This window comes from Tyto alba, unplaced genomic scaffold, assembly GCF_018691265.1.
Source record: "Tyto alba isolate M040663 unplaced genomic scaffold, T.alba_DEE_v4.0 Super-Scaffold_8, whole genome shotgun sequence".
NCBI lineage: Eukaryota > Metazoa > Chordata > Aves > Strigiformes > Tytonidae > Tyto > Tyto alba.
This window is the reverse complement of record NW_024881329.1, coordinates 790,005-816,259: the sequence shown is the minus strand read 5'-3', so window position 1 is coordinate 816,259 and position 26,255 is coordinate 790,005. Positions and strand designations below refer to the sequence as shown.

At 48.3% G+C, this 26,255-nt stretch overlaps 1 protein-coding gene and 1 non-coding gene across 5 annotated transcripts in view; one reads left to right on the top strand and one right to left on the bottom strand.

Moving 5' to 3' along the window:
• The window catches only part of LOC116964297 (USP6 N-terminal-like protein), an 89,853-nt gene extending 66,969 nt beyond the window's left edge, over positions 1-22,884 (bottom strand). The window contains exons 1-2 of one of the 4 annotated variants that reach the window (XM_042785687.1): positions 22,837-22,884; positions 9,496-9,576 (exon numbers count right to left, since the gene is read on the bottom strand). The gene's annotated coding sequence lies outside the window, so the exon portion shown is untranslated. Of the gene's footprint in view, positions 1-7,993; positions 8,014-8,555; positions 8,577-9,495; positions 9,577-15,055; positions 15,075-22,836 lie in introns of those variants that run through there. The other 3 variants (XM_033003434.2, XM_042785688.1, XM_042785689.1) reach the window with 3 other exon arrangements.
• A 141-nt stretch (positions 22,885-23,025) lies between these two features.
• TRNAA-AGC lies at positions 23,026-23,098 on the top strand. Its single transcript has one exon. It is a non-coding gene; the product is annotated as a tRNA-Ala (tRNA).
• Positions 23,099-26,255: the final 3,157 nt, after the last annotated feature.

The following is a 26,255-nucleotide window of genomic DNA, read 5'->3' as shown; positions in this document are numbered from 1 at the left end:
AAGCTCAAGCAAGCTATACAGTCCATGGATGTTTTTTTTTTTCCTTTTTCTTTTTAAATTTTTCTTCCCAATTAACATACCAGTAGCCTTGGCATCAGCCTACTTGCAGAAATGTTCTCTCTCCATGATGACACTAAACATTTATCCAAGAGAGATTCTTAACTGAGGTAAAAAAACAGCTAATTTAAACACAACCCAGCCTACCTGGAAGGTTTTTAATACACCAGATAAAGAGTCAAAGAGAAAAAACAGTGCAGCACAGAGATGACTACTACTTGTCTCATCTTGGAAGCCTGAAGGGCATCTCCAAGTTTGGTGGCAAAAAGAGAAGGAAATGGTGTTTTCACTCAGAAATAATATTCAGAGAACTGTCTGAATTCAGGATTCAGGCAACTGTCAATTATAAGTCTTTGAAAATTACATTTTTTTAATTGATCTCTAATTCCAACCAGGTTTTTCCAACAAGGAGTGTAACCAACTTCTTACCTTATACCTCTGTCATTTTTAGGTAAACATGACTATAATTACCTAAGGGATGCTGCAGTGACATAGTTAGGTCCTTCATTAAATTATCCCTTCATTTAACCCATACATAAAGCCTTCTAAAGGCTGAACACCAGTATTTTTGGCTGGTATTTGAAAACAGACAAAGAAACAGCTGCTTTAGAGCCACCTTAAGTGAAACGAGGTTAAAGGAGGAAAGAAGGTGCATCTTTTCCTACGGAAATAAAAGTCATTACCATGATTGGAGTACTACTCCAGGTCAGTATAAGCAAGCACTGCATAATTTTGGAATAAAATAGATAATATCCTTCCACACCTATCATCACTCTTTTCAGAGGGGCTGACACAGCAAGGCATGACTTGAAAAGAGGTCAAGGGCTGAAACAGGAGGACACGACTGCCTCTGCTGTGAGACCAACCCATCACCATCAGCATGCACACATACTATAGCTGTCCTGCCACAAAACCTAACCAAGGAAGGGCATCTCCTCAAAAAACTCAAAGATTTTGACTCTGATTAAAAGTACTTGCGTTTGAAATTTTAAATGCATGAACTCGGAAGAGATGCTCTGAGAAATGTTCCTCTCATGTGGTTTCCCTAACAGCATTGTCATGACAGTATAAAAGGGAGAAACTAATTAATACAACATGCATTCGGCCTCTAGTTGCTTAATCCAAACATTTCTCTCTGACCATTTAAGTAGTCAGATGACATGGAGGCTGTTTTGACTAGAAGACACGCCACTGGTTTCTCACATGTGGATTTTATTGCAAAATTCTGGTGTTACACTGGAAAAAAAGCTAATTCAAAGGATAAATGAGAATAGTGACTTGAGAAAAGGTTATTAATCTCTATATGTGTCCCATTCTCACAGGTTTGGTTTGGTTTGGTTCCCCCCTGCTTCTACCTTAAGAGGCACAATAGCTGAGGAGCACACTGTTCATTAGAGCGCATCCAGCTCAGTTGGTCAGCTGTGGCAAGTACTGGGATTGCACCTTCAAACAGTTAACACTCAGGAAATTTATCTCCTGACCATCAGATCTCAAGCTGCAAACACTGCAAGGCCATGGTAATTAGCTGGCGGTTGAGAAGATCTCAGTGACTTGCTGTGGGTGGCTCGCACCCAGTCCCCGAGAAGTTTCCTCACTGAAGTTCTCTCACTGCCAAATCAGCAGACTCGGGAGATCTTGTCCCCCTCAACAAGATCAATGTTTGTTAGCAGAGAGGGGAAGAAGTCAGACACATCCTGGGAGCCACCACTGCTTTGCCACAAATACCCAGGCTGATACAACTCAAAGCCTTTTACCCGTATTCAGTGCTCAGAGGGGAGAGGGAAAAGCCAAAAACACAAATAAAGCCCACTTCTCACTTAAAAGATATTTAGTTCCAAAAAAATCTGAATGGAGAAATTCACTATCGCAGCTCATTTTACATTAGAGAAGCAAACCTAAGTCTTTGCACAGCCAGAAGATCACGCTCTGAACAAGCCAAGGGAGGTTTGCAGATGCCATGCTGACCATCGGTTCCAGCTTTAGAGTTCAACATAGGCAGAGATAAACCTCTTTGGTGCAAAGCTATGTCAAGCCTGGTAAACACATATGCATACAGATCCAGTTATTTCTGGAGGGAATTGGGGAGGGGGTGGGAATAGGCATTGGGCTGGAAGAGTAGAAGAGATTTAACATGTGGGATGCTATGTAGAAACCAGAAGTAGCAGGTTCTGTTATATCGTTAGAAACGTTTCAACTCCATCAAGCTTATGAAGTCCTGCTTAAAGCTGAACTTGGCAAGACTTAACTGAAACCTGGCCAAAAATCAAGCAAGAAGACCCCAAGAATCACGCTTTCAGAAACTCAAATGTGAGCGCTACGAAAGTGGTTTTCCTGCCTGGAGCTTTGAATCCGAGACTTTCTGTAACAGGAAAAAAATATTTTCTGCAAAGTGGCCCGAAGGACTGCAGAAGCATTTAGGAGACTGCTTCAGTCAAAGTCAAAAGGTGGGGGGGGTGGGGGGAAGCCCATAAAACTGGAAGACAATGTGAACAATGCTGAGCTATTCATTCAAAAATGAAAGCTTGCTGCTGGGAGAGAAGGGGAAATGCCTACCACAATCGCTTTGGAAAACACTGCCCAAAACCCTCAGGAAAGAAAGAAAAAGAAAAATATACTTTAGGAAATCGAAGATGATAAAAGTAGCACAGAGGAGTTACAGCAGTGGCACGCTAGGAAATAAAGACCAAAAAGAGAATTGCCACGCTCAAAATGTTTACCCCAGCTCACACAAATCTGGTATAATCTAGTAGTGCACCCAGCAGAAACCCGCAGAGCGGGGGTTCCAGCAGCCCCAGCGCTGGTGCCACGCAGGGTGCGGCCCCCGGTCCTCCCACGGCTCCCACCCGGCGTGGGCACCGGCCTGCCTCTGCTCAGCCGACACGGCGTGGAGGATGGACTGTGGAGGGAAGGAGGCACCTCGCCAGCCCCGTGGAGCCCCGCTCCATCCTCTCCTGTCTCAGAAGCAAGCCATACCTCCTAACCTAAAGGGTGAGGGCCCTCCCAGGTTGGGATGACACACAAGTGTAATAAATACAGGGCTGTGGACAGGAACAGCACCAAACATCTCACTTGCCCTCTCATTACTTGCAGATTCGTGTCTGCTGCTTCATCTCCTCCTTCCACAGTTCCCTCCTTTAAAAAACCCTCACCGCAGAAGAGAGACAGCAGGCACATCTCTTAAGCCACCACTGCTTTTTGCAGTGATAAATTTCGGCATATTTAAATGCAGCCTGCTAAATCACTGGGAGACTGTGCTTCTCCTTGGTGTGGTCCTCCCCATGCGACAAAGAGGTACGGAAACATGAGGGCAGCACTATCAGCATCATTGCACACCATGAAGGTACCAGTCCCTGTCCTTTTAAAGCAGCCTTCAGACAGTCCTATTTCCACTCAAAGCATGGCCAGCAAGGCCCCAAAAAATAGAAAAAAAACCTTTTTTAAAAAAAAAAAAAAAAAATTGGGTATTTCAGGAATGTGTTAATACACCTGGAAGTACCAGCCACCTCCTTGCACCTGCATCTTTCCAGCCTATCAAATGCTACCACAGGCCCTGCCGTGACACTTTTGCAGAGTTACAAACCAGAAAGAAGTGGACAGCAAGCTGTAATTCTAGAAACCCACCAAATACCTTGGCCTTCAGGCTGCCATTTCCACCTTCTTCCTCAGCCTCGTCTTCCTGCACCCTGGTATCCCCGTGCGGGACCTTCTAGCACCCTCTCAAGGGTACTTAGAGAGTAAAGTCCAACCACAGCTGCATGCCAGCCAGCTGTGACTTAACTCTGCTTCTCTCCTACTGGCTAAAAAGTCAGGAGCAATGCAAAGCCAAAGATAACTGTATGGCCAGAAATCTGGAGTTCACATGGACTGTGTCATCCATAGCATCCTGGATCCCAACATGGGATCCAAGTAAGAGGCCGTAACTTCAGTTTCATAAATCACCAGCACACCAAACCCACGTCTTCCAGCAATGCTATTGCTCTCCTTCCTTTGCTTTCAGTTACAGCATCTCAAAAGACCTAAAAATACTTATTATTTAACAATCCAGCAATTCTTCTGAGCTACATAGGATGAAAGAAAAAAAAAATTAAAACAACCCTTATCAGATGAGACCAGCAGGTCTCCAAAGCAGAACACTGGCATTTGTCTAGAAAAAGTGGCACCATTCAGACAGTCTCAAGCAAGGAGCAAAACATAGCCAAAACAAGCCTTAATGAAAGCCGTATCTTTTATCTGAGGAAAACAAACAAGTGAACTACATGGAAACTTGGCCAAAAAGAAAAAGCAACACAATCCCTTGCGAGCTGATAAAATATTAGATAGCCCACTGCATTTCCAGCTTAGAGAATAAAACCAGAATATCTTTAGTGTTTAGTTTCTTTCTTAACTGTGGGATATGCTTTTTGGCAGCAAGTCTGGGTTTCACCTGAGGGGAATGCAAAAAAAGGAACATAAAAACCTCCCAATGTGAATGACAGCTGAAGAGCAGCCATATGTGTGGGTGTTTCTCTTTCCAAACCAAACTCGGACTGAAAAGGGTTTTCCAATGAGTCAGCCGAGGAAAGGGAAACTTCATCAAGAGTCGCAGTGGGATCTGCCTGGAGAGTATGCTTCAAGCAAGTACCAGGGCTAAAACCATTCCCTCTGCCCACCACCAGCAGCCCTCCCAGAGGTCTGTCTGTCTGTCTGCTGCTCCTTATCTTCCCTTTTAAAAACTGCAGCAAAAGCTGCTGGTAAGCATGCAATGCGCGGCAAATAATTACAGAGCAAAGCAGAGCAGAACAACCTCAAGGGTAAGTAGCAATTTAGACAGGCACCAAACGCCAACCCTCCACAAAAGCTACATGAGATCTCTGCATGTGAAAGCAAACTGAAAGACACTTAAAATCGGTGCTGTCACGCTTAGAGGGCTGGGTAGGCACAAGACCTGCACGCCACAACTGCTCATCTGTGCTACAACGGTGATCTGAACCTTGCAAAAGTCAGCTCCGTCCTTCACTGCAGGTAACCCAGAGACAGCCTTCCCACCGCTGTAACTACGCGTGCAGACTTGGTTTTGGAACTCAGCTGCAGACCTGGCTGCTCCTCACCTGCCAGACTACCGCTGCCTGCCAAGTGAAGCTCTCGGCCTGCTCAAAACCCAGCACTTTTGCTGCTACAGCAGATGGATTCTTGAATTATTCTGCTCAGCTTCCATCTAGCTCCTTCCAGAGCAGTTCCTCTACCGCCACTGGAGACAGGGTATTATTGCTTTGGACATTAGCAGTTTAGATGTACCTTTGGTACAACCCAAGACGGCTATTTTCACGGCATCTTCACCAGCAGATTACAAGATATGCCCACATACTTTCAGCATAGCTCAATAGTATCAGCATAAATTCACTGATAGGAGAAATATTTTCCTACCAGACTACTCAAAGCTCCAGGCAGACACCTCCTCCTCCAAGCACTCACCCGATGGAGCGAAACCCTCCCTGCTTTCACCTGAGGGTCAGAAGAAAAGTTGACCCAGGGGTGCCCTGAGATTCCTGACCGCTTTGTAACAAGCCGCTGTAAAAGAAAATTCAGCTGAATATTCATATGCTTAAGGCCATTTAAAGTAGAGACTGGCTTCCCTAACTTATCAGGATTCTTCTGGCCTCTGAGGGCAAGAGACAGAGATGAAGAAAAATACCTTTTGGGGAGAAAGCACTAATAAGATAGGTGTTCCCCTGAAATAATTAGCAATAAGAACAAAACAAAACAAACACACCCACCCACAAACTTTCCCTAAGGAGAACCTTCAAACTTATGAAACCTCTGTATCCACAGGTCATTGGGGTTCTGGCAAGCAGGGGGGCTGACAGCTGCAACAAGATGTTCTGCATCCCAGGCAATCAGGAGATTTGCAAATAGGTTCACAACACACAAGTCCCCAGGGACCCAGGGAAAACTTAGTAGCTGAAATGATCCTAATTTGCGAATGCTACAAATGGTTTTTCATCAGTAAGATAATAACAGGTCTTAGAAAAACATAAGGCCCCCCAGGGGAGAAGACAGGGTTGTTTCAGCACTTAATTTTTCCCAGTCTTCTCAGGAAGCTCAGCAGGAAATGGCAGAGACTTCCTCCACTACATAAATTCTTTTATCAGGTTAAATTAGATTAATTCCCCCTGGGAAGATTACTGCTCTAGACAGGGTGCTCTTAGCTTGATTCTCATGGTGCTTTTACCCCAGTGACTGAAACTACATTTAAAAGTTTCGTTCCCGATTCTTTCACAAAGATATGGCTCCATTATCTGCAGGCAACATATACCCACTCGGACAGAACGCAGACTACACCTAAAATCCTAGTGCTACTTCCCCTCTTTCTTCTGTTTTCCAAACATTCAGACAAAAATTTAAACTCAACAGTTTTGCCTTGTTTTCTCAATGGAACTGTGACAAAGCTGCTGTGCAATTCTCTGCTATGGGTGAGGGAAGAAGGATAAAGCAAACTGCAAGAGTTAACCTACAGCAGCAAACAAATCATTTATGTGCCCACACGTGGAGCCAAGCCTCATTTGACAGAGGAGTAAGTATTAAATGCTTTGCACACCCTCATCCACTCCGTGGCGTCATCCTCATATGTCTGGTGTTTGCAGCATTAACAGCTAACAGTAACAGGTACCTCTGCAAAAGAGTGGTAGAAATGTCGGGAGAGATGCAAGAACAAGATGAAAAGATCTCCGCGCCTCTGAAGGGAAGCCACTTCAAGACCGAGAATGGTCAGGAGCAGTTGGTAAAAACCATGAGGCATATGAAGGTGGTTTGTCCCTGGAGCAGCAGCTGGGGAGGAGAGGAGGCAGCTGCAGCACTGCCCCGGGACATCCCACGTGCCACCCCCTTTGTTTCAGGCTATCTGGCAAGGGTGCTCAAACACAGCAGTGAGAGGGCCTGTACCATCACCAAGCTCAACCCTCGGCGAGCCTCCAGTGGCCCCAAGCGTGGGTGCAACAGGACCGTGCAGTGCAGTGCACGGACGTTCTCCTCCCATGGGTGCTGCAGTTCAGGTGAGTTTGCTAGCTCACTGCTCAGGGTCAGGCCAAGGGGTTGGCGGCATCAGCCACCAGATCCTCAACAGCAGTTCCCGTCCATCCGCTGTTGGTTAACCTCCATGGCAGCTGTTGCAAGGAAAAACAAAAGCAACCCAGACAGAAATATCCAGTGCAGCAAACGCAATGCTATTTTCAACTTGCATTACCCATCCTTATGCTCTCACAACAGCATCTCAAGCTATTTTTTCAAGTCAGCATTTAGCTTTCTCGCTAGCTAATACGACACTTCCTCTCCCTTCCCCCAGCCCGAGTATTTGGTGAAATTGCTTCTTCTGCAAATTGCACTGCAAATGCTGAACTTTTGCCAGTTAGACAGGGAAAGCCTTGGCTAAAAATAAACCATGCTTCAGAAAATAGATCCCTTCCCAGTACGATGAAGCAGCACATAATGCAGGCAAGCAGACCCGCCAGGAGAACACAACCTCCGGATTTGCATGAGAATCTCATCAAGCTCCCAGACAGACAGCTGCAACTACTGTGACTTGTCCCATCTTAAAAAAAAAAAATAATAAAAAGAGGGGGAAAGAAAGGAGTGGGGTAGGGTTGAGCGTGCTGGGGGAAATCAAGTTTCCACCTGTTTTGGCAAGAAGAGAAGTGCCACCACCACCACTTGCCTGCATGCCCTGTGAACCAAGCTGCTCATAACCCGTACGGGAGGAAGAGCGTGACACATCGCTCACTACACAGCCACTACAGGAGGCGAAACCCTGTTACAGGAAATTCGTTGCGATTCAGACATGTTAGAGAACAACTTGGGCTTTTGCCACCTGAGTCACCAGCAGTCTGGGGCACTGACTCAGTGCTGGCTCCCTCCGACTCAGACACACCTGCGACAGCTGGCTAGCAAATGGAGGCACTCCTACCTTTGCTGCTCCCCGTCTCATGACAGTTCTTCCTTTAAAAAGAGGCCTTTTGTGCTAGAAAATTAATTTAAGGAAAGTTAAAACGAGCAGGCTAGTGTGGGAAGCACAGGCAGTGCTCTACCAACCAGCTCTGCTTTAAGCTCCGAAGTGGAGAGTACTTCTTGCCGGGTGCGATAAACCCCAGGAAATACAGGGGAATTGGGTGGAAACAGCTCCGCCCTGACTCCCACTCCTCCAGCACGTTCACCGCGCCACCCAGTCCTGGATGAACCAGGTTTTCAAGAAAGATGGCTTTCCATAATGAATTCATTTCACTTTAGGAATCAAGGAAGCTTCACGCAGCTAGTTACAGTTACGTCCTCCTACAATCAAATGGGCCATTCAGGCAGGGCAAATGCGAGGCACTGCCATTTTGGGATGAGATCCATCGGGGATGGACATTTGCAGAAGGAGCTGTTTCTGCTCCATAAGCTCTTGTGGCAGGCTGGAGGCTCGAGCTTGGCACGCCAGGCCAATCCCTCCTTGTCCATTGATGCTCCCGTGACACCATCCACCTACCCACCTCTCGGACCTCCCGTGAGTGACCACGAATAGCAAAATATTCCACTCCGATTCCAGTGGTTGCACACACACCTCTGGTCAGCTGGGAACATAATTCCTGTTAATAAAAAGGAAGCCTGCAACCCGGCCCTGTATTTTCTCCTCCTCAAAGTAATGCAGGAATTGAAATCGAGGTGCAAGCAGACCTGCTGGTAGCACAGCAAGGGGCATCACTCAAAGCATGCTTGGCATCTCGGTGACTACAGCCGACTCGAGCAATCCACTTATAGTGCCAAACATTTGCAGAGAGGGCAAATGAGGTTTTTCAGTTGAGCACTGATGCCTTAAAGCAATAAATACATCAAATAACTCAAAGGGATGCACCGGGCAGTGCAATGGAGGCACTACCTCACTGCTTCTGATAGCAATCGGTGGTAGAGCAGAGCAGTAATTATCTGGGGAGGAATAAGATACTACAGGCTGTTCTTGCTGTACATTAGGAAAACAACAGCAGATTTGTTCCTGGTTGGATACCAACATGAAAACAGCTTTGTCCCACCCCCACTCGGGACGGCAGGCAGACGCACGCTGCAGGGGAGTTACCAAAGGCCAGCAGAACAGGAGGGAGCAGTAGTGGTGCGCAGCCGCACGCTCGACCAGGATTCCCCAGCTGGTGCTGCGGGAAGGAAAAGGCTATGCCTGTGCTAGCAAGGAGCGTGGCCTCCCAGGAGCTGCTCTGCAGCGACGCTGCGTTTCCTCAGAGGGCTGTCAGCAAGGCAGAGTGCAAACCTTAGCTTCTGCCTGGGTGTTTTCGCAACACATCTGGACGGATAAAAACTATTCACTGTGGAGTGGTCTCTCCACAGTAGCTGCCAATCCACACCCATGAGGCAAGCCTCACACACGTTTCACTCTCGGACATATACAGACCCCCGTCCCAGCCAGAAGCTCAGCAAACGTACCTGTTCAGAGCATCAGCTTCTCTTAAGGCACTGACAAGGAGCCAAACACGATCCCCATCGGCATACAGGAACTGGCAAATCCTGTGAGCATTAGAGAGAATAGTGATCAGTGACATTAATACAAACTGGCTGGTGAAAGGGAAGGATGCCAAGCCAACCTTGCGAGAGATGGGAGGGTGTTAGATCCCTGCCCTGAGCACACTCCTGCCTAGCCCTGGCACCACAGCAGAGGTAGCTGGCACAAGGCTGTCAGGGGACTCTCCAAAATCACAGAAGGAAGCCTAGCTAAAAGGCAAGACGGTGAGTCCGAATCATCAAGGCTGTTTGTCCAGTAAAGCCTCCTCGACAGTCAGTGCACTGAAGTCAACATCTAAGTAGAGGGGCAGAGAAGAGGCTGATAAATGGGAAAGAAGCTGTCACCTGTGCAACTCCCATACTCCTCTCCCCAAGATGCTGCTGAAGATCTGCTCCACAGCACTTGTACAATTTCTTCCAGTTTGCAGAGCAGATGAATCCCATCTGATGTCAGAGCCAGGCTGCTTCCATTTTTTCATTATTATTATTGATTCATCATTATGATTTGATAATATAGATGATTTTATATTTCCCACTGATTGCTTTATAAAGCTTTTGTACATCAGTCACACAGAAGACATCTAGCAGTGCTGAGCAAAAGCTGTGTCAGAAGTCACCTCCACAGGCTGCAGGAACATCACGCTGCAGGCACACAAAGTGCCCGCTGCATGCCAAACAAGAGGTATCAGAAAAAAAGAAGTTTTACTGGAAGCGATTCTAAGCAGCTGTAAGAAGACGTTTTTCTTATGCTACAACTGAAGCAAAGGTCACCGCACATAACATGGTTTTACTTTTCCCGTTCTCTTCATGCAACGGATTGGGGACAGCAACAAACACAGTGGATGAACAACCACCCTCAAGCGTGCTGTAACAGAGAGGATTTGGAAGTAGGGAGGTAGAGAAAGAGGGTGGGACAACTTCTCCAGTCAGAGCCCTAAACCAGCAAGGGGAAGGTACAGGATCAGCCCGACAACATCTCACGTATTTCCTGCCAACTGGACCTTGTTATGAACTGCGAGAAAACTTACTCATGCAGCGCATTGGTTTACCTTGGACTGAGAAAAAGAGACTTGCTTGTTTTCCCTAGTCTCTGCGGGTGACTCACGGATGTCACTCATTGCCAGACAGTATTTAAAAAATTGAGAAAAACTGTAATCGATTCAGCCCCCCATTTTCACCTTTTTCTTTTGCCATTACGGAAGGGCTGAAGGCATTTCTAAGGACAAAAACAATGCTGAAGACCACAAGACCACAGCACAGATCTTGGACTCCAGTCTCAAGCACAAATTTTCCATCACCATTTATAACTGCTCTCCCTCTTGCTTTACATTACCACTCTATCCAAAACACAAGAGTTATTTACTCATGTTATGTACCTCCATGAGGGTCTTCTGTTTTTCTTTTGAAGTCAGTAACTGAACACTGTTCTGCAGTGGAACATAAAGTCTCTACAAAGAGAGAAATGACATGACAAATCCAACCTGGACAATAATCTTCAGTGGCAGCTTATTTATAAAACTCCAGAAAAACTACTTTCCTCCCCCAAGCAAGGAAATTCATACCTTAGCTTCACGTGGCTTACAGCTAAAGGGTCTACATTAGCTTCGTAGGACTTAATCCGCATTGGCATTGACCCTCTCCTGCACCAGGGCTCAGCACACGGGGGAGAACAGGATGGCTGCCGTGCAGACCCTCTAGCTCCTTTTCCCCTCTAACAACTTTCTCAATGTGATTGCTACTATTAGACAACATTACAGAAACATCACCAGCTAAGTTCAAACTCCTCGCCTCCCGGTACTGCTGAGCAAGGCAAACTTGCTTGTAGCTTCTCTAAGTGCTGCTGGATTTAATCAAACCCATATGAAAGTGGCCCAGCCTGCCTTCCCAAAGCAACCGCAGCTCTCTGACAAAGCATTTTGTCCCACAGCAGCCAGATATACTGGAAACACAGCTGAGTGCCAGGGAATCACTGTGTGTGTCCGTCCCCATCCCCTCTGTTCCCAAATTCCCTTCTTGCAGTGCCCAGTGGCATCACTCGCCCCAAGGCTGCTCCTCCCTGGAGACACGACCATGCTCCGGGCAATGCAGAGCATGGATGACACACTCACGCCAGCCAAGCTCCTCTGCTGCCTTCCTCCAGCTCCAACTTGTCCACCAAAATATGCATTTCTTGGCGTCACCAGCCCTGTGACCTCTTTCCATCCTTGACCTCGACGTGACAACCCGTTACCTGCTGGCAGACTGAACTAGTGCTGCAGAGACATGATAACATTTTATGTCATCTAATGCAACAAATAAAGATTCACAAGAGTTTTAAAAAGAAGTTATGAAACACAGGGGCTGAGGACTGAGAGATACTGGGTGACCCACGAAGGGAGAAGGAAGCATCATCAGATCAGGAGTGAAGGGTGCACGCAAAGCGGCGGGGCAGAGAAATAGGAGGGCTCTGCATCACAGGAATGACCAGAGAAGTCCCCCACACGACAAGCAGTAAAAAGAGAAGGGTGACACTGGCCAAGAGAGCAGGCACATAACCTTGGAGGACCTGCCAGACCCCAAGCCTGACCGTGCAGCCTTGCTAATGCCCCTGTCACAAGCAGATCCACCTACCATAACAGAAGCCTTCCTTTGAAGCCTAAATAGGGCGATGGGGTGTTTCCTGCCAGCCTGGAGAAGTAATAAAGTTTTCTTTAAGAGGCTCATGCTAATTTTCTTCCCCCTTCTTGTGATAATCTTGCAACACCAGCAATTTCAAGCTCAAACAAACAGCTCTGGACCCCCCATAACTAACAGCAAGGCGGAACAGCTGCGCTGCTTTTAACAGGAAGATGCACAACCCTCCTTCAACAAGAGATGTACAATGAACTCCTCGGATACCCGTAGCACATCGAGAATGCTACCGAAAACACACCAGCTCCCCAGTCAACAGACCTTGAGAAGTCATAGTTGAGGCACTAATGTGCTTGCAACAGCTTTTCGGCCCAAAATGGATCAGATAAATGTTTATAGTTGAGCAAGAAGATAAACCTACCCCATGCCTTATGGCTAGAGGAGAACAGGACAGCAGGATTTATCCTGCTCCCTCCCTGAGAGCCAGTGACACATCAGGCCCTGGTCTGCAGTGTATTTAAGCAGAGAAATCATCAAATCAGAGTGGTTTGAGTTGGAAGGGACCTTTTAATGATCATCTAGTCCAACCTCCTGCTGTTGCTTGGACATCTTGCCCTAGATCAGGCTGCTCAAAGCCCCATCCAACCAGACCTTGAATGTTTCCAATGATGGGGCAATCCACAACTTCTCTGGGCAACCTGTTCCAGTGTATCGCTGCCCTCATCATAGAAAATCTTCTCCCTCATATTCAATCTAATATTCTCCTTAATATGTTTAGCAGATTTTATTTAAAAATTGCTCAAAGTCCTTCTGGAGGGACACCTCCCCTGGGTTGACCGGGAAGCTCAACTTTTCAGCACCTACATGAAGCCATCAGTCAGCAGTGCACCTCAAAGGACTCTACCAACATTGCAGCCTCACAGAAACATTAACACATTTTGCAATCCTTACCCCTCCTTTACAGGGAGGGAAACTGGGGTAGAAGCAGGACACGCTCTACCAGGGGACTACATGGCTGCCCTTTCCGCAAGCCGTGCCCACTCCCACATGCTCATCAGCTTAATTGATACAAAACTAGTCTTTGCTGACAAAATAGACAGTCCTGCTTTTCCCCTCCTCCCCCTTCTAGACATCCCAGTCATCTCTACGCTCGTGATAGCAACCATCATTTGCTTGATCCAACTGGAAACCACCCCAGAAAGAGGAAAACAAAGGGGAAGGTTTTCTGGCAGGGGGTCAGCCTGAGATCAGCTAAAGCTGATGGGAAGCATGACCTCAGAAAGATGGCACAGTGGTACATCTGGAAACCCTGATGAGGCTTTCAAGCTACGATACTTCAATCCATCATACCTTTGTCTTTGCAAAGGGGTAAGTCACTTACCACTTTAATGGCTCCATTCACTGTTGAATGTGCCCAGTCACTCACTTTCCTAAAGGCCCATCCAAAACTGCCCAGTGAAGTGGTACCTGAGGTCTTCAAACCAGGCTGATGCACCCAAACAGCAACACCACAGCTATGCATGCCTCACAGTTTACCAAGGAACAGTGGTAAAACAAAATTTCTCCAAGATGTTTGGGGATTTTTTTTTTTTTTGGTGTGTTTTGCCATAGCTGAAGGGTGTTCCTAAATGGTTTTCAGGAGAAGAGGAGCAAGGACAAGCATATGCGAAGGATCTAGAAATAGCTCTTAAGCAAAGCAGACAGCAGGATGCTGAAAATAAATACCCAAAGCCCTTTACAGCACCAAAGTTCAAATCCATCTGGACATTTCCGAGGCTGTCACAGCAGCCCATAGAAGGGATTTTCCAATTCCTTGCAGAGAAACCCTGGAAAATAAGGATGGAAAAACGGAAGCACAGGCTCAGACACTTAGCCAGCCCCTTCATCCTGTAACGTGACCTCCTTCAACACCACCAGAAGCGCAGAAGGAGAACGCAGAACAGCCCTGCGTGGTCCTCACAGGCTGGCTTGACCCCAGCCCCATCCACCTCCATCCCGCTTCTCCTCCGACACGGGGGTGGACAGAGGGGTCCCAACAGACCCAGGTGCAGCTCGGGGTACTGGGGACCAGGGCTGCTCCCACAAGCCTTCACAGCCCTGCCAGACACTTCACCTCCAAAACCAGCAAGAGCACAATCCCCACCTAAAAAAGTACACGCCACAAAGCCTGCGCCAGCATCACCAGAGGTACCATCCAAACATACCAACAGCAGTCTGATGGAGCTCTCCCACCCCTAGCTCCTTACAGAGGTGAAGGAGGCAGAGCTAATCCTCTCTTTTTAGTTTCAAAGAGTATGCAGCACTAATCACACAGGCTCCTGAGGAAGCAGCCCCGGGGCCCCCAGCCAGGCCCTGCCTGCAATCACTGCCCTGCTCATGCTGAAACCACCAGCTCCGCCAGCTCTCGACACACGAACAGAGAGCACAGTCAAACCCCTCACATTCAAGCCTCCTTTGAACACCCTTCACAGAAACACGCAGAGCTGCTCCTCCACTTAATGCAGCCTTTTTTTTTTTTTTCTCCACTAGAAAAAGCACAAAGCTACTCAAATTGAGTTTCTATTAAAATCAGTTAAGCAGCTATGCATCTCGTCCACAGTTTTCCTGGTAACTGTTCCCACACAGAGGACACGGACACCTCAGAAATAGCCCAAAGGATCCTTAAGAAAATCATGGACTTTATTACAAAGCTCAAGCTTTCACCTCTCCAGAAATTCATCTTATCTTAAAGAAGAAGAACAAAGAAACCACAATGGATTAATTCAGGCCAATTTTTACAGAGCAGAGTTTTCTAAGTCAGCTGCAACTAGCTGTAACCACATAGGCAGGACACAAGAGCCATCACGCATGTTTATGCTGGGGACCTTTCAGTTACCTGCACGCCACCTCCTGTCAGTGGGGACTTGGGGCAGAGCACGGCTCCTCAGCTTGCAGGAAAAAGCAGCTCACGCCCGGCTCAGCAGACAAGCTGCCAAAGCCATCACGCCAGCCCTTCGGCTGCGCCTCCCCAGAGGTCTCCTGGCCCGTGCCGCAGCTCTGCTTTCCCCGCCAGCTTTGCAGCACCAGAAGGAATCACTCTGCAACACAGCTCTGCAAGCGGACGTCTGCAGCAGCAGCAGCCTCTGGTGCACAGTCGCTTTTGCTCATTTCTTAATATAATTTCTTGAGATAAAAAAGGAAAAGCTAAATTCATGCTCTGTCAGCTCAAGCGGGCTAACCCAACCTCTTCATTTCAAAGCCTGCCGCTTCCAGCAGCCAGAGAATACGAACTAGCAGCACTGTTTGAGCCACAAACTAAAGACCAGGGGTGTGTTTCCCAGCCAAGGGCTGCAGAGGCAATCACACCCCCCCCCGCCCAGCCTCTCTGGGACTAGACCTCTCTGTCCATCTAGCTGCCCCCGTGCCAGATCCAGTGCCCTGCAGGAGATAAATCCTTAATCCCCCCCCCCCCCCCCCCCCAGCACTGAGCTGCTTTGACATGCCATAGGAATAGGTCAGTGGAGATCCAGCTGGCATCCATGCCCAAGTCAGGAAAGCAGGGAAGAGATCCCTGTAAAATCCCAACAGATGACTTGGAAAACCACTTCCTTAGACACACAGGGGGCTAACAAGAGTCCGCCAGTGCCAAAGAGGGGCAGAGATCCCCCCGTCTCCCTGCTGTTCCCTCCAGTCTGTGCACATGAGAGGGCAGGACAATAACAATTTCCATCCAGATCGTTGGACGTTAAAAGCATGATGAGGGCAATGCTGCAGGAAAGAAAGCCCTCTCACCTGCACTCTCAGCAGTCTGCAAAAGGCCAGAATAAATGAGGGGATTTACAGACTGAGCTCGAAAGCAACACACACTGTAGAGCTGAGCTCACCTCTTGCACATACACTGTGCAATTTTTTCCACGGAAACCACTTACAACACCCCACTTTAAGAGGCAACCAATCACATTTCAAACATGTCAGCTGGAAACAAGTTCAACCCCTTCCATGGTTAAGGTCTTCTGAAGCTTGTTGGCTTTCCTCAGCTGTGTGCTGTATATCCCACCCTCCCACTCCCAGTTGAACTCCCACTGTATCTCACGGCATCTTTCCCTCGCAGTATGGGAGACCCTGAGCAGCCTCCAGCCAGATCTCTTCACCACACAGATGTACCAAAGCGCAGCCATCAGGTCACCCCTTTCAACACCCCAAAGTGGAGCAGACACAGCATCAGAAGGTGTCCTGGCTCTGAAGAGGACCTGTAAGAGCTGACTCCCCGATACCACAATGTGAACTAACACCAAGCTTGTGGCTTCTCAACAGGCATCCTGTTAGAGCCCAGCACTAAGGCAACATTGCTCACCAAATGTCATGCTGTTGCAGGTATCTCTAGCACAGCTCAGCATCGTCAGTTCATGACCTGCAGAGCCTGCCATGGGATTTATACCATAAGATCAAGACAGTCAGGAGGACAACGTTATCAGGTTGTATTTGCTCAGCTGCTAGACATCTAGAGCAAGCAGGCTTGGAGTCTCCAGGAGGCCAAGCTGTGGTCCTACCAGCCCTTTCTCCTAGGGAGCAGTGTGATGGGCACAGCAGCTCAGACCGCTACTCTACTGCAACACTGGTACAGCTGCCTGGTCAGCTATGCAGCAAACCAGATGGGGTGGAGATGTGGCTCAAAAATTCTTTGATAAAGTAAAAATTCAGCGCCAGGCCACCCAAACTGTTCTACCAAAGTGGCAAGAAGGTAGCTCAACCATGCATCTAGGCCAAAAGAGCCATCAAGCAAATCAATGCTTTGCAGATCGGATACAGATTTTCCCGTGAAACTCATGCAGCAAGTCAGGGAGCAAAGAAAACAGTGATTCTTTGAAACAATTTCAGTAACTAGCTGCTTAGCATTGTAATCAGCAGCAATAGCGCAGGCAACACTTCTGACCCACTTTATTACCACCCAGAGGAAATGAACATATTGCATCCTCCATGCTAAGTCCCACCCATTCAGGCAACGATGCTCTCACAACTGCTTCTGAGTCACGGAACTGCGGGGGGTGGGAGGAGAGAAACAGCAAGAGCAAGACACCACAGACACAAAATTTTTCAGAAACTGAACTTCTAAGCATGCGGGTTAGTTTCTTACCTGCTCCCTCCTTGTCTACTCTGTATTGAAATGTTTGACAAGATACACAATTCACTATCAGCGCAACTATTTTTTCTGCTCAAGCCCAAATCAGATGTCAGAGCTATGAAAGCAGGAAAGGAGACACTCAAAAAATTTATCTCATCAAGAGAAAACCACGTTACTAAGCTAAAACTTGAGCAGCCAGCTATGATGCAAGTGGGGGAAACTTGAAAAAAAAAAAAAAGGCACCTGCACTAGCTCAGACTGGTGCCCGCATCCCCCCAGCACCCTGTGCCACGGCGGTGAGCAGCAGACGTGGCTCTCGCACACTTGGTCGAGGCAACTGCGGGACGGGTTTCCACAGCACACCCTCCCTGCATCTGGCAGGCTGCAGTTCAGCAGCCGGGGAAAGGCGTGCAAAGCATGACCCTGCCTGACTGGGGAACAGAACTGAAGGGAAGGGGAGAGAGGAGATTTAAAAACTTGAGCCAAGTGGTGACTCTCGGTGAGATCCTACTGATTTCTGGCAATCAAGCTGGCCCAAAGTTTGTGCATAAAGAAGCCAGGCACGTCTGCACAGCTACTGCAAAGAAAAGTAAGAGATGCACGAGCAGGTTGTGGACTTTGGGTGACTGTCCCAGCTGCTGCTAGGTCACTGGCAAAGCGTGCACCCCGCTTTGCTGAGCAAGCAAATCTCCCCACCTCTCACAGCAGAGGAGGCATCGACAAGCTGCTGAATACACCAAAGAAGTATTTCTGAGCAAGCTGGCTTTAATTCTGCTGTCAGGATGCCAGCAGGGTCCCAAGTCCTAAGGGATCAGATGTGTACCCATGGACACTTGGGCAAAGCTGATGTGATGGGGGCATGTGGGGCCTGAGCATCCCCAGCACTGGCTTCCTCTTTATGGACATTTTTTTCACCCCCTTGAACTGATGACAAGTAGTTTCCCACAAGGAAAATCCCACCCTGAGCTACAAAAGGTGAGGGCAAACACCTCCTCTGCTTGATTTTTGGGGCACCACAGCGCCAGGGTTCATTGGCACTGCAAACTCCCACCCTGCCAGACACAATTGCTCCTCTGCATAAAGCTAAATGGTGCTGGCTCCTGTGTTTGATTTCCAGGATCCGAGCCACAAGGAGAGCTAAAAATATCCCAATTAACCATTCTTTTTCAATGCAAGACTTGCTGATGGTGCCACAAGGGTATTATACAACTGCAAACAGGAAAATGTGGTCTGAAAAAAAAAAAAAGAAATTGAACTGGGAAAACAGCTGGCCAGGACAGTAATCTCTGATTTCAAGCAGGGACCACACCGCCCAAAAATGTGGAGGAGCTTGTGTTACTTGCAATTGTGGTGGCTAGCTCTGATGTGCTTGCAAGCTTTTTGGTGTGATATACACAGGGTATCATTTTTGCTCTGCATTGATTATACACAGAGAGCTCGTTCTGACTATAACCCATACAAGCTGTCTCCTGAATCGGCTGGCTGCTTAGCTCTGTGTCAACCTGCATGTCAGGAATTAAGCAGGAAACTTTTATTCCTGGTAAAGCCCACTGCGAAGAGAAAGCTAGGCTCCAGAGCTAAGGGCTTCTCCACATGCAGATTTAGCAGCAAATTTTTTTATCACTGCCTGGTCTTTGCACTGACATCTAGACTTTAAACATCGTCTGTGGGTAACACAGGAGCACATTACTCACAGCAGCACACCCAGGAGAACCAGCAAATCCTCCCCATTTGAGCCCAAGCGTCGGCTTTACCCTGGAATTACATTTATCTCTCTGGCACTAGGATCGCATTAATGGAATTACCAGGCAGGCTGCTTCAGACTTAACACTTGAGAGAGTGGGGCCGGGATGGCACCCCTCCAGCCTCAACCCGCAAAGCCTGCACTGTTTCTCCATCCTCCAACGAGCTGCCACCCTGACAAACCCGACCCCATGACGAGAGCCTCAGAAACAAAAGAAACAAGCCAGAACTGTCCAGGGCAATCAATATCTTTCTAGGAACACCCCGGCCTCTTGCCAGCTCTCTTCCAACCCTGCTATAGCTCTCCCGCAGCGCAGAGGGGGATGGCACGTGCAAGAGCAAGGCAGCGGGATGCCGAGCCAGGGAGCATGGCTGGGGCTCAAGCAGACAGGGGGGCGAACCTGCACCCGTGCCTCTGCAAATACCTGACGCCGAGGGTGTCAGAACAAACCCACAGCTAAGGAGAGCACCCACCCACCTCGAAAAAGTACTCGAGTCTGAATAGCTGTTTCAGAAATACCCACTGAAGTAAAATGGGGAGGTGTATTGTAGCAAACCAGCCAAGACTGCTAACCTCAACATAGGAGGTTATCTTGCACGTGCTAGAAAAGTGCCTTCTATCACACAGCAGCTATCGCACTGCCATGCTGAGCGAATTGCCTTAAACCACCCCTGCACTGCCCTATAAAATGGACACCTGGGAGTGCCACAGGCTGATGAAACCAAAAAGGGGATTCACCAAGCAACCCTATGACAAAGCTCCACTGATAGCACTGCAACTTCAGCATCTCTGGGGGCTGTTCTTTGCACAAAGCAGCTGTAGGTTTGTTTAGGTGAGCTTTTTTTCCAGTGACCTGCAAAGAGACTTCCCTGTCCCTGGCAGGGAATGAGTGCAAAGAGAAAACAGGGATTCACCAGCACTTGAACAATGTTTGCTCCAGGTACAGAGACCCAGGTGCACAGCACTGCCAAAGCAAGTAAAAGATAGCAAGGGGAAAGCTTATTTGCAGAGTATAGATGTGCCCTTACAACAGCTTGAGCTGTGGGAGCTGAACTACTCTCTCCTGTAATTAAAATGCACAAGAGGAAAGCATGGGAATTACTCCAGCACGACTGTGAAGGACTAAGAAGCTTTGAGTTTCCAAGTCGATCTTAACACACTCTTTGGTGCAATTCAAAAAAAAAAAAAAGAAAAAAAAAAAGAGGTTTTGCTGTGAGAAAAGATCCTACACAACCCTGCTATTAAACCACACAAGGAGCAAATGACGGAGACTGGGGCTGGGGCCGATGAAGCAATGCTGAATGCAATCCTCTCTTCTCTGTCCCTGCGTTTGCTCTGCCAGTTGCTCTCAGCAACATAACGATGCAGGGAGGCAGACTGCCCCGTGACAGGAAAAACACATATAACACCCAGGCGGTAAAACCTCACATCTGAGAGCATCTCTGAAAAACGTAGCCTGAAACATTTTTTCCAGCTCCACAGAGTCGACTTGGTGTTTTGCAAAACTGAGCTGCTGAAACACTATCGCTTGCATTGAAGGTGAAATTTGCCAGCAGGAAATACTCTCAAGCATCTCCTATTTTCTGCATATCAGAAAAAAAAAAAAAAAAAAAAAAAGCCTATGGGCAAGATTACAGGGTCCTGCAGCTCAGGGTGATGTAAAAGAGACGGAAGGACATCAAAAAAAGAAATAACACATTTGAGTGTAACGCTCTTTCAGCCTGGCACTCAGGGGAATAGTTTAGCTAAGAAAACTATTTTCTGTTTAGAATAACGATAGAGGTAAGGAGCCATCAGGATTATGAGTCAAGCCCCAAGATAAGAAATCATACTGCTGGAAGGGTGCGGCTGCCTGCTCGTTCGGTTGCTGTTGGAGTTTTTTTAGAAGATAAATGTGTCTTCCAGAACATGTTTGTTAGCCAATCTTCCCTCTGCTGAAAAAAACCCCAACAAACAAAAACAAGAAGGAAGCTCACAACCGTAAAAACAATAAATGAAAGGCAGGACAGCCTCTGAAGAGCTGAGATAAGCTTCACATGCCCTTTAAAGTAAGAGGTAACATATTAGGATGTTGAAAATTACAAAAAGAGAAGTGAATTTAAAATTCCAAGTAATTTGATAAAATATCATTCAGAGAAGCCATTAAGGAAACTCTGCAAAAGAGGTAGAACCCATTCAGAGAGCAGAACCTGTCAAGGAAACTAAATAAATAATTTTTTAAAAATCTATTTTTCAACTGTAAAACAGTTGATATATAGGAGTATTTAAGCAGAAACTCATGGTGTGGAAGAGACTAGCTCAGCAAATGTATCCAGGAAAAAAAAAGTAACTTGTACATCAGAGGAAGAATTAAGGCAAACCCCTTAGGAAGGATGTAAAACTGAACAGAGAGTGTTTTGAATCTGACAGTACAATGGCTTGAACACAGCCGAGATAGAAGTACAAAAGTACTGCAGGAAAGCAAACGGCGTAAAGCACCCGGGAGCTCGACGGGGCAAAAGCAGCAGCATGTCCCGTCACCCTCAGAATTGCGTTAACTTGGGGACAGTCATCGCTGCCTGCGGCCCTGCCAGCTCAGCCCAGGACTCTGCTGCTCTCCAAACAGCACAGCGGTAAGCAGCCACCACCGAGATTATACAACAGAAGCAATTTTGTAATCCCTTTGGTTTAGGAAGCATTTTGCATTGGCCTTCACCACGGTTCGGTTTTGCCTCTTCTTATTCAAGAACATCAGAGGGGAAGAAAAGTGACGGAGCCCAAGGCAAGCCATTTACTAAAATGACGGGGTTTTAGCTAAGCCCTGGGTATTGCCACTGCTAAACACAGCTTTCAATTAGAGCATCAAGCCCACGAAGAGCCTCCTCTTCCTCCGCACAGTGCTGGCAGAGAAAGGTCCCGACACTCTCACCCGCTTTGCTACACAAGCCCTGAGTGAGCGCATCCCCTTTTCCCACCAAAACCGGGGTCACCGCACCCCAGCCGGTCGGGGCAGCTCCCCAGGGGGCCCCACCACCTGCCCCCCATCTGCAGAGCCCTGCTCCAGGCTCGGCACCCAGATGTCGCGCTCAACGAACGCTGCTTCGGCAGGAGCACGACAGCGAGCGGAACCGTTCCTCCAGGGAAACGGACCTCACGGTTCCCCACAGATTTCTCTTTTTTGGGGGTGCTGCTTTTCAAAGAGGTTATCACCAGGCAAGGCGAGCCAAGCGTGAGCAGCGGGGTCGCCAATTCGGGCGCTCGAGCTGCCGCATCTCCAAGCGGCCCGGCCACCCGCGGGGACCAGGCGCGGCCAGTGACACCCCCAGGCTGCAGACATTTCGGGGGTCCTCCCGGGGAGCGGCAGGGCTGGGAGGGCAGGCGAAGGCTCAGCACCCCGTCCCCCCCCCCCCCCCAAGGAACGCGCCTGGCTGCCGGGAAGGCGAAGCCTCCCCTAACAGCAGCCGCGGTGAGCACGGCCAAGGGGGGAGGAGGACACGGTATTTTGGGGCGATTGTTGCTGTTCTGACCTCAGTGCGGCCCCAGCAGGACTCCAGCGCAGGCTCTGCTGGGTGCACAGTCCCCCCACGCAGCCCCCCACCTTGGCACACAACCCCCTCCCCACAGCACGCAGCCCCCCGCAGCCCTTCACCCCGCTTCCCCGCGCACACCAAGCCCCTGGCAGCCCCCACGAGGCCCCCATTCAGGTGGGAGGTTCCCTCTGGACACCCCCCCCCCCCGCCCGCCCCTCAGCTCAGGCTTTTGGGGGCACACCGCTCTCTGCAAACTCCCCCCCCCCCCCCCCCCCCCCCCGTGTCTGTGTCCCGGCCCTTACCGCGGGGCGCCGCGCGGGCGGGCGCGAGCCGCCGGCCCCGCCGCGCATCCTCCCCGCCGCCGCCGCCAAGCCCCGGCCGGCGCCGCGCTCCCGCGCAGGCGCAGTAGGAGCCCCGAGCAGGACGGGTTAACCGCGCGGCTTCTCGCGAGAACGGAATAGAGGCGCCGCCGGGGAAGCGGGGAGAGGAGCGGGGAATTAGCTCAAATGGTAGAGCGCTCGCTTAGCATGCGAGAGGTAGCGGGATCGATGCCCGCATTCTCCACATATTTTCTTCTGCAATCGCTCAGTGCGTTTTGCTTTTTTTTTTTTTTTTTTTTCCCCCCCCTCAAAAATTCCTCAAATTCTTATTTGCTTCCCTAAGATTCCTAACGATACATTCGCTCAGCCTGTGGTTGAGGCAAGCAGAGCGCTGTCTGGTGAATGCCCGGCACTAATACCGGACAAGGCCAGCGGCAGGGAGAAGCCCTCCCTGCTCATCCCCTCCAGGAGCAGCAGAGCTCCAGACATCCCACCGCCGGGGATCTCTCCCAAACACTCCGCTCGTTTGCCTTTAGTAAATTTGAGATCAAATCCAAATACCTCAATACATTGATGTACGTTCTGTTTAGGAAAAAAAACTGGCAGGATTTTGCCTGGCGAATTTATTCAGGTGCCAAGTTCGGGCAAATATTCCAACTCTTCACATTTTGCTATTATTTTCCTGCAACTAGCCACAAGGAATAATTTAATGCTTTAAAGAAAAAGAGCGGATTTTAAAAACTGAAGGGGTATCATGAAGAAAACCCAACCCCATAGGAATACACTCAGTTGGCACTTCCATGCCAGTCACAAGCTGAACTGGAAATAGAAGGTGGAAAACATTTCTGCGCACTTTCTCCAGTTACATGTGTGAGGAAATGATCTTTCTGACAAATCTCAGTGGCAGAGCGGAATTCAGCTTTCAAGCTGCCCTCAGCCCCTGGCTGAGCAAATGGAAAGATGTCCCATCCCCAAAGCTCCCCTTTGAGTAGGCTCACCCCCCTGCAGAGCATTCGCCCGAACACTGGGGTGGTTGATGGGGGAACGGAGCTGCCTCAGAGCCCCCCTGCTCTTAAATCCTGGGAGACTTCCCAGCACGTTCATCAGATGGCGAAGCAAGACCTGGGGCACGGTGGAAAACATCAGCATGTGCCTTCCAGACTAACCAAATTCTTCTGCAACATCCTGCCATTAAACCACATTTTCAGAATGAGTAAGAAGCCTTAATACTACTGGGTCTCCCTTTAAAAAGAATAAACCTGGGGAAACTCTTTTTGTCTGAATAAATTTTATGTGCAGAGATTTTTGCAGAGAAGCACCACCTAGCTATGGTCTTTTTGTACATGTATAGCCATGCCATACCTCAGGCTCAAGTCCCGTCTATTTTACTTTTTCACTCCTTTAGGTCTTTGAAAGTCCTTCTAACCCTACTGCCCTTCTTTTCAGACAGCATGGATGTTTAAATAAGACAATTCCCAATTAATTTCCAACAGACCAAAGAAGAACTGGATTGAAAAAAGAATGCAGTGTCTTTTCAAAGTGGTTATTTTGCACAAATACCCATGAATTCTCATGGGTAGTCTCATGGAAACTAGAGAGAGAGATGTCTCCACCAATCCCTTCCAGAAAATGGCAATGGTAACATGTAAACTGAAGTCTGAAAAACAGATGAGTGTATGGTTGTTGGGTTTTTTCCTTAGCTTCAAGATTTCATTCTTGCCTTTTAAAGCTGATTTACGCTCAGGCTTCTGAGTCCCAGACAAACTCACGAAACAATCAGCTGTCACTACAATGGTCTTCAAACCTTCAACAAATGATTTGAGTCTTCCTATGTAGCAGGATTTAACAGGAAAGCGAAATCCATTGCAGTCTCCTATTTCATCAGCTGCTGCGCAGCCGGCGTGAGGAGACTGTATTGTGAAATGCATTTGTGCCTGTGCTCCGGTCCCCTCATTTTCCCCTCTAGCTTTGGCCTCATCTCAGCCCTCAACTCCTGCAATATCTCGGTGACCACGGGCAACCGTGGGATCATGGAAAAACTAAAGGAGGCCCATAAATCTGGTCAAATTGATGCTGCATCGCCCTCTGCAGACCGGCAGGCAACGGCTGCCGCGGGTTGAGGCAGAAGATGCGGAAGAAAAGCAGGACTGGGCAAAATTTTCCCTTGCCCGTACTTTTTCTGCAGGTCAGTGCAGTGCAGTGGTTGATGAACACTTCTGGAAAGCCCCGTTTTCTTGAGGCCCCATTTTCACTGGACCCACGGTGAAAGACTGTGTACACAGGGATAAAATATTATGCATATACTCACACCGCTATTTCATTCTAATGATTCCCACCCCCTGAAGAACTAAAACCAGCATGAAACAAACAGGCCAGCTTTTCTTTTACAAGAACAAGATGACCACATCAGAAGAGCTGAAAATTCCTCCCTAATGGCTTTCTTCTGGGAATCTATAATGAGCTGCAACAGTATGGAACATCCATATGTGTGCATGCACACATGCAAGTTGGGGTGAGCATTTGCTTGTATTTGCTGAGGAGCTCAGCATGCTACCAGCATCTGTTTATTGTTGTCCTTTTTTTGCTCTGGAGGCATCGGCTAAGCCACAGTGTCGGGTTCTCTACTCTGGCTCCACAGATGGTTGTGTTCCCCAGTACTCCACCAGGCTGCTGACACTCCAGGAATGAGGCAGGTTTTGCATTTACTCCCCCTACAAAGCCTTACTTCAAGTCACACATAAGCTCAAGGAACAAATGGCTTCCAGCAGTGGATCAAGTAGGAGTTAAAACAAGGCTCTCAGTGCAACAAATGGAGCTGGACACATGCTTACCACTTGCTGCTTTGATCACCACAGCAGAATTTATGTAATGAATTTTCTGGTAGGCATTGCACGGTCAAGTTAGGAAAAAGATCTGTCACTACTATGAAAATTTTATTGTCTTTAATAGCAATTAAGTATATGCACAGAGGCATCATGAGAGCAGAGAGGACGGAACAGGAAACTGCTAGAGGCAGAAAAGGCAAAGCTTTCAGCTTATACTAATAAGCTTAATTTACATATGCTTTTGTAAATTCACTATAGTGTTAGGTGTGTAAATTTAATTTTAAAATTAAATCATCTTAAATACAGAGACACATCTCATCTTTCCCACATCCCAGGACGCAAGAGCTGCCCTTGCTGGGCCCATGCTGGCCTTGCCCACGAGTGGCAGGGCCAGGGCGGGCGGCTCTCTGCTCTCCCTCCCTGGTACAAAAGCCAAAGGGGGGCGAGACCCGAAAGAAAGGGCAGAAAATTGGAGTGACCTCAATAAGGACATGGGGAAACTGTGACAGAGAAGGAGAGAACACAGGACAATTGTCACCGTCAGACTCCTCAGGGAGTCAGACCTGAGTCTGTGGA